At 35.9% G+C, this 12,655-nt stretch overlaps 1 protein-coding gene across 12 annotated transcripts in view; it reads right to left on the bottom strand.

The window, feature by feature from the left end:
- The window catches only part of Tfdp2 (transcription factor Dp-2), a 160,756-nt gene that overhangs the window by 67,717 nt on the left and 80,384 nt on the right, over nt 1-12,655 (bottom strand). Inside the window, exon 1 of one of the 12 annotated variants that reach the window (XM_048794198.1) lies at nt 2,281-2,325. The exons of the other annotated variants lie outside the window; for them this stretch is intronic. The gene's annotated coding sequence lies outside the window, so the exon portion shown is untranslated. Of the gene's footprint in view, nt 1-2,280; nt 2,326-12,655 lie in introns of those variants that run through there. 12 annotated transcript variants of the gene reach the window in all.

Raw genomic sequence — 12,655 nt, 5'->3', positions numbered from 1 at the left:
ATGTACTTGGCCTTAATTCATAACCCCTTTGCAGCAGAAGCCTGACACTGCCCCAAAACTAATTCCTGGCACTTGGTATATTTATTAAAAACAAAAATTTTAAGAGTTGCCTGGATTTTAGTTCTGAAATTTTCCTTAATTAACTAAATGAGATCAACCACCTGGGGAGTGACTAAAAAACACACCAAATCTCAACACAGGCACACAACTTGGCACAAATTCTATTTCAATTTCTTGAGTATCTGGAATCTTTTCGTTTTCCATTAAAATTATCTAGACACCAAAGAGTTCTTTCTCTCAAAAATGTTTAAAAGGTTCAAGTTATAGTTTATCACCTTGACTATGTCCTAAAATAAAACAATTCAGTAAATAATTTTGTCTGTATAATGCCAGTATAAATTACTCTTTCACAGCACTGACTTTCTGAAAAAGATGATGATGATGATGATGATGATGATGATGATGATGATGATGGTGGTGGTGGTGATTTGTCTTAATTAGGGCTAGGAAAAACCTTCAGTGAAACCTTTATCACATCCTCCTGAAGTAACTAAGTTAGTAACTCAGTGTAGGTAAGAATATGCTTTTTGATGGGCTCATACATCTCTCAAATTAGAAGTAGTGGGCTGTCCCATATGTACAGGTCCAGCTTCACAGCACAAGCTAACTCACAGCCCCAAATAACAGTTTAAAATCATCTAGACTGTGGTAGTATGTTCCTCAAACTCACAGAGCTCTGGACTATCAATTCTACTGTGTGTAAATTATATCTTAATTTTTTAAATAATGAGAAAAGTGACCTAGGTAAATTCATATCTATCAGTAAGATACCAATTACAGATTATGCCATCCTCTTGTTTTTCCTCGTCCGTTACCTCAGCTGGTACTTTCTAAATAAACAGTTCATTTACTTGTCTAAATTACATCTCTCATTACAGTCATTATTATTGTATTTTATTTAGTATATATTTATCTTATTCTTTATATTTACTTTTTGGTACCAAGATTGAACCCAGGGGTACTTAACCACTAAGTCACATCCCGAACTCTTTTAATTTTTTATTTTGAAATAGGGTCTTGCTAAGTTGCTTAAGGTCTCAATAAACTGGTGAGGCTGGCCTGGAAGCAATCCTCCTGCCTCAGCCTTCCCAGTCACTGGGATTACAGGTGTGTCCCTTTCAAAAGTTTTCTGTACCACTGCAACCTTTCTCCCTCTGATACAAAATTCTCATTAACACATAAAACATGGATTATTTCTTTCATCTCAAAAAACAAAACTTTTCTTGACCATGCATAGTGCTCCAGCTACCAACTCATTCTTACTGCTCTCTACAACGAAACTACTCACAAAATGACATTCGTGACATTTCCACTTCTCCGCTTCTAAGTTTCTCTTGAATCCCTTCCCATTTCCCTCTATAATTCCACTGAATAAGCTCTTGTCAAGATCATCCCCATGTTGCTGGACCTAATGGTCAAGTCTCAGCTTTTACCTTGATCACATTCTCTATGTGGCATGCAAGCCACCAACCCCTCTTGGTTCTCCTGCTAACCCACTGGCTCTGTTCCTTCTCATCTTGGTTGCTGGTTCCTCTTCTCCTTAAGTTCAGTCTTCCAACCTTTCCTGTCAAACTTTCCTCACTGGATGAGATCAATTACATCTCAGGGTTTTAGATACACTGAAAACTCCCATTATATTTCTCTGGAGTAAACCTCCATCCTGAACTTCAGATTCACATATCCAGTTGTCTTCTCATATTTGCATTGAGGTCAAAAGATACCTCTAATTTAACACATCCAAAATCTAGCCCTTGAACACCCCTCTACCTTCCCCTACACAGTCCATCCAAAAATGTCTTCTTCCACCTCTCTCTTCTTCTCAGGAAACATCAACTCTGTTCTTTGACTGTGCGTATCAAAAAGATCATGTTTCCTCCTCTTTCTCTCATATCCCACATTCAAACCATTAATGAATCCTGTTGGCTCTATCTTCAAAACACACCTTGAGCACACCATTTCCCACAGACTCCATACTACCACTCTGGTCAAAGGCTCTGGGTAAACTATTGCGATAACTCCCTGATTCACCTCCTGCTTGTGCACATTCTCACCCACAACTCTTGTTTCCATGCTAATACAATAGTCACTGACACATAAGACTACTGCACACTTGAAATGCAGTTAGTGTAACTGAAGAACCTAAATTTTAAACTTATTTAATTTTATTACTTTAAATTTTAAGACTAAAGCAAAAGTATTTTTCCACTAAACACAACTTACCTGTTTTGGTAGTATTATATTTCACTTCACTGTTGAAGATTTAGTCATCTAAATTGTGATGTGCTCTAAGTGTAAAATATACATCAGATTTTGAAGACAAGACAAAAAAACTATATATAAAACTATAATAATTACTATCAGTAATAACATTAATATTAATAAAAGTAATTTAAAAAATTAAAAAAATAAAAAATAATAATAATGTAGCACTAACAATAATGAATAACATTAATAATGTTTACATAGATTTCTTGTTAAATGATAATGTCTTGGGAAAATGGCTTGGCAAATGTTTGGGTCAATCAGAATCTATTCTTCTCAAAATAAAAAATAAAAAGGGCTGGGGATATAGTTCCAGGTAAAGTGTCCCTGGGTTAAATGCCCAGGACCAAAAAATAAAATAATAATAATAATCTATCCTTAAAATTAATTTTATGTGTACCTTTTTACTTTTCAAAATGTGACTACAAAAAAAATTTAGAATTATGGCCTGGGTGTGGTGGTGCATGCCTGTAATCCCAGCAACTCAGGAGGCTGGGGCAGAAGGATTCCAGGTTCAAGCCTCAGCAATTTAGCAAGACGAAGTTCAGCAACTCAGCAAGACCCAGTCTCAAAATAAAAAATTAAAAAAGGACTAGGATTGTAGCTCAGTAAAAGTGCCCCTGGATTCAATCCCCAATGCAACAAAGGAAGAAAATTAAACAAAGAGGGAGGTAGAGAGAGAGGAAGAGGAGAGGAGGGGAGGGAAAGGAAAAGAAAACAAAATTTGGAACTATATCAGTGGCTCACATTATCCTACTGAACAATACTGTTCACCCTCCATGCAGCAACCAAGAGTGACCCTACCTGGGCTGGGGCTGGGCTCAGCCGTGGAGCGCTTGCCTCCCACACGTGAGGCACTGGGTTTGATCCTCAGCACCACATAAAAATTAATAAATAAAATAAAGGTATAGTGTCCCTCTACAACTAAAAAATAAATAAAAATAAAAAAGAGTGATCCTACCTATGGCTTCACAACTCAGTCAGCATAAGTCCTTATGATGGTTTACAAAGCCCCATGTCATCTGTAGGCCTCCTTTCTAACCTGTCACCTGTCAATTTCCCCTATGTCCTTCAGGTTTCCTCTCCAGATCCTACATGACTTATTGCTACTTCAAGAATAGGCTCAGTTGTCAAGACACCAGAGATGTCTGACCACCGTATAATAAGCCCTTCCTAATAATTTACAAAGCTTTATTTTTTACCACACCACTTAAGTTATATATTTATATTTACTTGCTCATATAATTATTATCTGCCTATATCCCAATCATTCTCACAATGTTAAAAATTTCACAAGGTCATGGACCTTCTTGTCATCTCATTTACTGCTTTGACTCCAGCATCTGCCTAGCATATAGCAGAGCCCAATGTGTACTTCTGAATGAATGAATGAATACACAAATGTCTGTGTGTAAGCATATGATACAAACTCAAGAAACAAGAGTGTACAGTGAAAACTAAGTCTCCTATTTCCAACCACCACCAACACTTTCCTGCCTTATTAAGAGCTACTGGTGGGCTGGGATTGTGGCCCAGTGGTAGAGCGCTTGCCTGGCACAAGTGAGGTATTGGGTTCTATTCTTAGTACCACATAATAAATAAAATGAAGTTATGATGTCCACCTACAATTAAAAATATTTTTAAAAAAGAGCTACTAGGGGCTGAGATTGTGGCTCAGGGTAGAGCACTTGCCTAGCACGTGTGAGGCCCTGGGTTTGATTCTCAGCACCACATAAAAATAAATAAATAAAATAAAGATATTGTTTCCAACTACAACTAAAAAATAAACTGGTGTCAGTTCATATATAAGCTTCCAGAAATACTCCAGGTACACACAAACATATGTCCAAAGACACCCTTTTTCTTTTTTTGGTAGAGAGGAGTACTGGGATTTAACCCAGATGTGCTTTATCACAGAGCCACATCCACAACTCTTTTTCTTTTTCTTTTTTTTTGAGGTAGGGTGTCATTAAGTTGCTTAAGGCCACACTAAGTTGCTAAAGTTGGCCTTGATGAGATCCTCCTGTCTCAGCCTCCCCAGCCACTGGGATTATAGGCTTGCACCATCACACCCAGCAAAAATATCCTCCTTTTTTCCACACACATGGTTGAATACTATATAAATTTGCATGTTGCTTTTCTGGCAATACTGTGTATCATAAATGTCTTTCCATAACTGTATACATATTACTGCCTCATTATTTATTCAGATACTAGATAGTATTCTCTTAGTTCTATTAGTCTACTTACTGAACCCTTCGTAATTAAAGGTTTTTAGTACTAAGGAAACTGCTGGAGTGACATACATATGTCTTTACCCACATTAGTTACACCAACTGGTTGTACCAATTTACCCTCCTTTTAGAAATGGATGACAGTGTCCATTTCCACATATCCTCATCAATTTAACATATTATCATACATTTGGGGGTTATTTTTTGTGTTAAAAAATTATACATTTGGGTCTTATGCATCAGTTGATTTAGCTATACCTGCGGCAAATATTTTTCCCAATTTGCTTTAATATATAATTCTTTGCATATTTTATTAGAAAGCAGTCAATTTTATACATCTTTTTGCTTGTGACCTTTGTGTCAAACTTAAAAAGGGAGATGTTTAATATAAAAACAAAGGAGGTCAGAGCAACTGCAGGCTTATTTATTTATTTTTGATCCCCAACCTAGAAGCGCATATTATATTAGGACTTTTTTTTTTTTTTTTTTTGGTACCAGGGATTGAATTTTTTTTTTTGGTACCAGGGCACTCCAGCCCTATTTTGTATTTAGAGACAGGGTCTCATTGAATTGCTTAACACCTCATTTTTTCTGAGGCTGGCTTTGAATTCACAATCCTTCGGTCCCAGTCTTCCAAGCCTCTGGGATTACAGACGTGCACCACCATGCCCGGCCCAGGACATGTTTTATTTTACTTTGAGGTTTTTTTATTTCCAGTAGTAAATACTATTTTTACAAATTATCATTAGTTAGTACACACACTAAGATTTATTAAGCATCCCCTATGTTTTCTTATAATATTTTAATGTCTTCACTTAATATTATAAATCCTTGTCATGGAATTTACTCCCCAGTCTAGGGACTGAACCCAGAAGTGCGCTATTACTGCTATATCCCTAGCCCTTTTTCTTTTTTAATTTGGATTTCTCTCACGAAGTTGCCCAGGCAGCGTCAAAAATTTGTAGTCCTCCTGCCTCAGCCTCTCAAGTAACTGGGATTACAGGCTGGCTTATAGTTGGTTATTTCTAATGAATAATTCACTCCCCATGCTGATATGAAATGCTCCTTGAGTTTACTTATTTGGATCAATTTATTGATTTTCTATTTAGCTCCACTCATCTGCCTAATTCATATGCCAGTACCACTTGGTTTTATTTCATTCATTATTAACATTTCTACCACAGAATGAGTCAGAAAAAGAAAGTTCAAGCACTTTTCCTTCCTTTACTACCCTTTTAACTACTATCTGTTAATAATTGTTGTAAAGGACATCAATTAGTTTCAAATACAGTACTAAGGAGGTCAGGTCACAAGTCAATTCTGGTATGGTCAATTTGTTCTGTGAAGAGAAAAGATTCCATAACCTTAAGACTGCATTTCTAATTCCAGCCAGCCATTTAGAAAGCAATGTGTATGTCTATGAAAACAAAGTAGACTAGAGAGAAAGGACATAGATATAGTTCAGGGGAGATCAACCACTTTCATTTAAAAAATAACTCAGTTCATATAATTCAATAGGACTATCTTCATAACTGAAACAGATGCTAATTACTCAAAATGGATTTGAAAAGAAAGTGAATCCAAAATGGACACACCAAAGCTGTGAGATAAGTAAGATACAGTATATTCTTGTGTAATATTCACTCATGGGGTGGGAATAAAGGTAAATACATAGTTATTCTAGCTTCCTTCATTTTTATGTTTAGATATATTCCAAAATCATCTTCTTAGAAGATAGTTTTCATGGCATTTACTAAATAGTATAGCTATAATACACATTACCTATCAGCACATTTATCACTCTGTGCTCTATTTTGTTGCTTTTTTGTTTTCTTTTTGCAAAAAGTCAGGACTGAACCCAGGGCTTCAAGCACGCTAGCCAAGTGCTCTACCAGCCTATTTTGTAACATTTGTACTCAACATGTTCATCAAACTTCTAGGATTAAACCTACATGCAATCATCATTATTATATTTTGATCTTGAGTAATCACAATAGCACCATAATTAAGAGGGGGTAAGAAAATGAAGATCAAAGTTCATAGTATCTCCAGGCATTGTGATTAAAGTGACCTCTGGAACCTCCCCATCAGTGTACAGTTTCAAAATGGAAATCAAGCATCCTAAGGATAGAAGATCTGAAAGGTCGTCCTACACGTCAAAACCATGAAAGCAAAAGCCTGGGTGTTTTTGCAGCTGTTGCAGTACAGGAAGCGCTCAAGATTCCCCCAAATGGGGCCACTGTTGAGGCTGGATCTGGAATGTCCTCCAGGGCTCAGGTGTGGAAGGCTTGATCCCTAATACCGGAATATTCAGAGGTGGGGCTTTGGAGAAGCAGATCTTGAGGGCTCTGATTCATCAATAGATTGATCTACTGGGGGGTTTTATCACTGAACAAACTATTGGGAGATGGTGGAAACTGTAGGAGGTGGGGCCTAGCAGGAGGAAGCAGGTCCCTGGGGCCTGAGTACCTCTTGTTCCAAGCCACTGGTGGCACACTCTGCTTTTCTGGCTGCCACGAAGTAAGCAGCTCTGCTCTGCAGTGCTCTCTGTCATCAAGTTCTGCCTCAACGCAGGTCCAGACACAAAGGAGCCAAGTGAACACATAATAAAACTTTGGAGTCTGTGATCTTTCCTCCTCTAAGCTGACTTTCTCAGGTGTGTTGTCAGTGGTAGAAAGTTAACTAACATAGCTACCCAGCCAGAACCTACCTGTCCATGAACCAAGGAAAGGACCCTTAAAAGGCCCTAATACGTAGCAGCTCTGTAGCTCAAAGGTCACACTTCCTCAGGGCTGGGGTTGTAGCTCAGTGGTAGAGTGCTTGCCTGGTATGTGTGAGGCACTGGGTTCGATTCTTAGCATCGCATATAAATAAATTAAAAATAAAGGTTCATTGACAACTAAAAATATTTTTTTAAAAGGTCATACTTCCTCAAGGGATCCACACATTTTATTTCAGACTTTCTTATATACCTACTTTTCATAAAAAGACCCCATCTGTTCTTTTAGCTTTGGTAAGCAATTTTCCTTGAAGGATATCTTTTAAAATTACTATCTAGCTCCCCTTTTCTCTTGTATCTACAGCCATAAATGTTCTGGATGCTTCAGTTTGAAGAGAGAAAAAGTTCTTTATCTTCTCATATGCCAAGATTTAAACAGTGCTTCTTCATTTCTTAAGCAAATTTCTTAATTCAAGCTATGGTGTTTGGACTATTTTAACTGGGTTCATTTAGTTCATTAGACCTCAAAGCTAAAATACCTTAGAAGTAATTTAGTCCCTCCTCACTAAATCTCTTTCGAGAACAATCTCTCTCTGTGTGTGTATGTATGTGTGTATACATATGCATACACAAACTTTTTTTCAACATTTAGTTATAGACCTTCATTCATTGACTGCAGGAGAACATCAACATTCTAATTAAGGTGTTTTTAAAGTATCACAAATGGTATAATGAATTCTGTTATGTATAATTATAATGCACCAATGAGGGCTGGGGTTGTGGCTCAGTAGTAGAGCGCTCGCCTCGCATGCACGAGGCACGGGGTTCGATACTCAGCACCACATAAATGTAAAATGAAGATATTGTGTCCACCTAAAACTAAAAAATAAATATTTTTTTTAAATAATGCACCAATAAATAATAAATTAAAATAAGAAAATAAAAGTATCTAGAAAAACAATAGCAGGGGCACATTAATGCAGGAGAATTTAGCCAATATGCCTCAGAGCTTCAAATTTTGATCTGGAATCAAAATTTGCTATCTACTCACTGCTTTCTTTTACATCTAATTTGAATTGTCTACTTTCTCCCATCTAGGGGTGGGGGTGTGAGGGGGTGATATAGTGGTAACTCTGCTAGCACTTTTTGGCAACCCCAATGAGCAGAGAGTAACATTCCACTGTATTAAGTATGATGGTTTTGCAATTGTGACTGTGGTTTGCTAAGTACATTTGTGGCACTGTGGATTATGACACTTTTTTTGTTGTTGTTATTATTGTTACCTTGTTCAGTCAAGGAAATCTTTTAATTCTTAATTTTCTCATTTCTCTTCCATTTGCCTAATTAAAATTTTCTATTTTTGGACAACATATCTTCTGATTAATAGTTTAGTAAGTTTACTATATGCCCTCAAACAATTTGGTTCTTCCACTGCTTTGGAGCCAATTCTTCCCAAGCATGCCTGGTCACAGCATGCACTGGAAGGCGTAAGGCCTCCCATATTCAAAATACATGCTGCCAGGCTCCATGGCAGACGCCTCAAGAATCAGAAACTAGGTGGAAATTCATATTGCTAACAAGTGCCTCACATGATTTTTGTAATCAGCAAGACTGCTTCAAATTCTGTTTTTCTTGGTTTAAATTGAGGAATTTATTAGAGTATAAGTAGACTTTTTCTACTACACTGAACTTACTTTTCATTTTAAAAAGAGAAAGGGCTCTCTTCAATCTCTTCTACAGATGTCCTAATTTCTCCCTTTCCATCCCTCCAACTCCTGCAGTGCAGTGGATTGAACCTGGGGCCTCACATGTGCTAGGCAGCTGTCTATCACTGAGCTACATCCCTAGCCAGATGTTGTCTTTTCTTAATGTTTAGTCCATTTTCAACCTCTACTTTTAGCTCTGTCACCACAGCCAATACACCCACCAGATGGCAAGTACACATTGTTTACAGGCCTAGTAAAAGAGAACAAGAAGAAAGCAGCACATTTTTATCTCACAGTAACAGACACTGAGTGGCTGGAATAGATCAAGGGAGTTGGGCGCAAACACAGGATCAGAATTTATGAGTATTAAAGAGTGCTTAATTAGAAGTCATTCCCATGAAGAAACTCTCAACCCATTCTTAGATGGTAAACAGGCAGTATTAATGAATACATCATTTTAAATTTATAGTCAAGTGAGATACTCTTCTAGTATATATAAAAGGTGACAATGACTACAAACAGATCTTAAAAAGTTGGAGATTCTTAAGTAAGTGTGAAACTTTAGAATACACACACATAGACCAAGGAATATCCATGAATTAAAGAAGTTCAAAACCGTTATTTTCCATAGAAAATTTAAAAAGAGGATTACTTGTACATTACCAAACTGAGTACAAGTAGCTCATTCAAAATTGCAGTAAGGTATTGATGTTCTATTTGTGATGCTACCTAAATTTTAAAAAAGATGATGAATAGCAAGGAATCTTAGTTAGATATCCATGTCAGCCAAACCTTCTTGTATTAAAAATTAATCCACTAAAAGATTTTTACAAGCGTTTAGTTTTTTTTGTTTTTTGTTTTTAATAAATAAGCTCTGTGTCTACCAGGCAAAAAGTGCTCAGTTACTGTTTTGTTGTTGTTGTTGTTGTTTTGCCCATTTTTGTCACACAAACTGTCAAGAGAGTTGTCAAATTTTCACCACAGGTAAGCAAAGTGCCAAAACCAAATTTCCCTATTGATGGTCTCCAGCCTTGGAGCTACCATCTAAAAATTTAATAGAAAACTGGTTGCTTGAAACCTGAGAGAAAGAAACAATGTTCTTACACAATAGGTTCCTGGACCTGTGCAAAACCAGCTAACTAGGCCTGGGGTTGTGGCCCAGTGGTGGAGCGCTTGCCTAGCATGCATGAGGTTCGATCCTCAGTACCATATAAAATAAATAAATATATTGTGTTTATCTACAACTAAAAAAATGTATTTTGAAAAATGCTAACTGATAATATAGCCGAAGTACTGTATTCAAACTGTTTTGCCTACTCCTGAACAATGCAAAGCAGTTTCTTTTTGTTGTTGTTATTGTTTTCAGAAAAATACAGGCATCAAGCAAATCTTCCCTCTTATTCCCACTCTGAAGACGAAAAATGTCTAAGTAGTCATTAATTATTTCTAATTGCATATGTATATATAAGGCAGAGAGAACATCAACATGCTGCTCTGCAAGTTTCTGACTTGCAGACAATGAATACGTTAGACACAGATTCCCAAAAGATCTGAGTTTTGTGCTCAAGTATTCACATACAAAGGAAGACTCACAGGTACCTCGCTCCTGAAATCTTCTTTCATTATATATTTTAAATAGTGATATCAATTGTAATAGAAAGTATCTATTAAAATTAGTTATTTAGGAATTACCTCTCCATAGTAGCTGAATTATGAAATGTTTTTGTTTTGTTTTTTCTTCAGATACTGCTGACCCATTTCTAGGTATCAACTTGCTTGCTTGGTTTCTCATATAGAGAGTAGAAATTCACAGTATAATAGAAATTGGTTTGTCACATAAGACATATATCTACACTATAATAAAAATGCACGCATGTTTGTTTTTCCACCATAATTTGAATACACACAATGATTCCATGATCATTTACATCAAAAGAGATAGTGGGAATTTATTTTAAAATAATTGGAACTGACTTGTTCATAATTTTGATACTTTCTTAATTTGAAGGATTAATAGACCCAACTGTTTCTGTATTGCTATGGCTGGTGTTCTGTCTTCCTTGATAAGTTACTTCTGTCCTGTTTACATTTATAATAGAAATGACACACATTTTTGATAACTACAAACCATGATGCTATCATAGTTACATATCCTACTTGGGGTTATCAATTTTTTTAAGGCTGTCTATTCCATCAAAATTTACATTCTTTGGTCAAAATTGTAAAAGTTTTTACTTGAGTCAAATGTAAAAATTCCTTTTAAACTACACATAAGCTATTTTGCTTCTCTTAGGAAAGAAACTAAATTGCTACATGTTGCTATTCCTTAAAAAAGCAAAATGTAAATAGATTTAGAATCTTAAATCTTAGAGCCAAAGAAATTTTTAATAATTGCTTGACAGTTGATGTCTTTTGCAGTCTTTTTAGACCAATTAAATATTTAGAAAACTGTATAATATTTGACCCATACAATTTTAACTATATCTTGAAGAATATTTTTGGCTGGTGTATTTCTCTACTAATTTTACAGTGAGATGTGGCAGGAATGTAATAGAGACCTAATGTGCATGATCTGAGGTTCAGCACTGATTTTTCAAGAGCTAACTTCAAGAAATGCATAAAGTTGCAATGTGTATAAATGCAAACTGTACAAGAGCACAGCACTTCTCTTTGTGTCACTTGTAAAAGGAGACGATTTTAATTTACTCATTATGAATTCCACACATTCAAAAGCTATTTCTTAAAAATTCTGACTGCTTTCATTACACACACATTGCTTCCAGCTCTTCTCTCCTGCTCTTTCCAAAATCCCCCTTTCTATCAGCAACCAATCTAAGCTTATAATCTTTCTTTTTAGAGGCAAACTACAATGTATCATTTCAGTTACACCCAAAATATTTCTCCCACATTTCTTATTTGAAGGTCTTTGGGACAAGTCTCATATTTTCCATAGAAAAGGAAATGATCTATTAATGTATGCAACTGACGTTTCATAATTCAATTTCATTTTAAGCCCCTGTACCTACTGTGTAATTACAAAGATTTTGCAACCTATTTCCTATCTATTTACATGGCCTAGGTTTTTAAAAAATATTAAATGATCTAATGATCCACTTTTCCACAACTTAAATGCACCAAAATTAACTTTCTGACATTTTCATTATACACGATTTTGAAGATTTTTTAAAAGCCTCTTTTTGTTTATCTAATGCTGAGTTTGAAATTCAGAACATAAAAGAATAAATTAAAAATAATTTCTAAATGGCTGTTTTATTTATTCACTGATTAAGTCAGATTTATCTCTCACACACACCCATTCCAGCTATTGCCAGTTTTGAATGAAACAACCTCAATTGTAACAGAAGAAACATCTGTTGCTTTTTTCTTCACCAGGGCTTTCCTAACTGAAAGAAAGGCTCTCCGCCTGACCTCCTCTCCCACTCTCCCTCCCCACCCACACCAAGTTCCTTACAACTTTAAGTAAATGCATTATTTAAAACATTATTGCATCTATTAAAAATGTTATAACCTATTCAGAAACATTCACATCCTTATTAAAGTTCCAAAAAGACCTAAATGCCATATACATTTAAAAACAAATAAACAAACATGTGCCTGACAAAATACAAATTGTAACTAAAATGCAGACTTCAAGGGCATACTTGAAATGATCA

The sequence above is a fragment of the Marmota marmota genome, unplaced genomic scaffold, assembly GCF_001458135.2.
Source record: "Marmota marmota marmota unplaced genomic scaffold, marMar, whole genome shotgun sequence".
NCBI lineage: Eukaryota > Metazoa > Chordata > Mammalia > Rodentia > Sciuridae > Marmota > Marmota marmota.
This window is presented reverse-complemented; position numbering and strand designations above follow the sequence as displayed.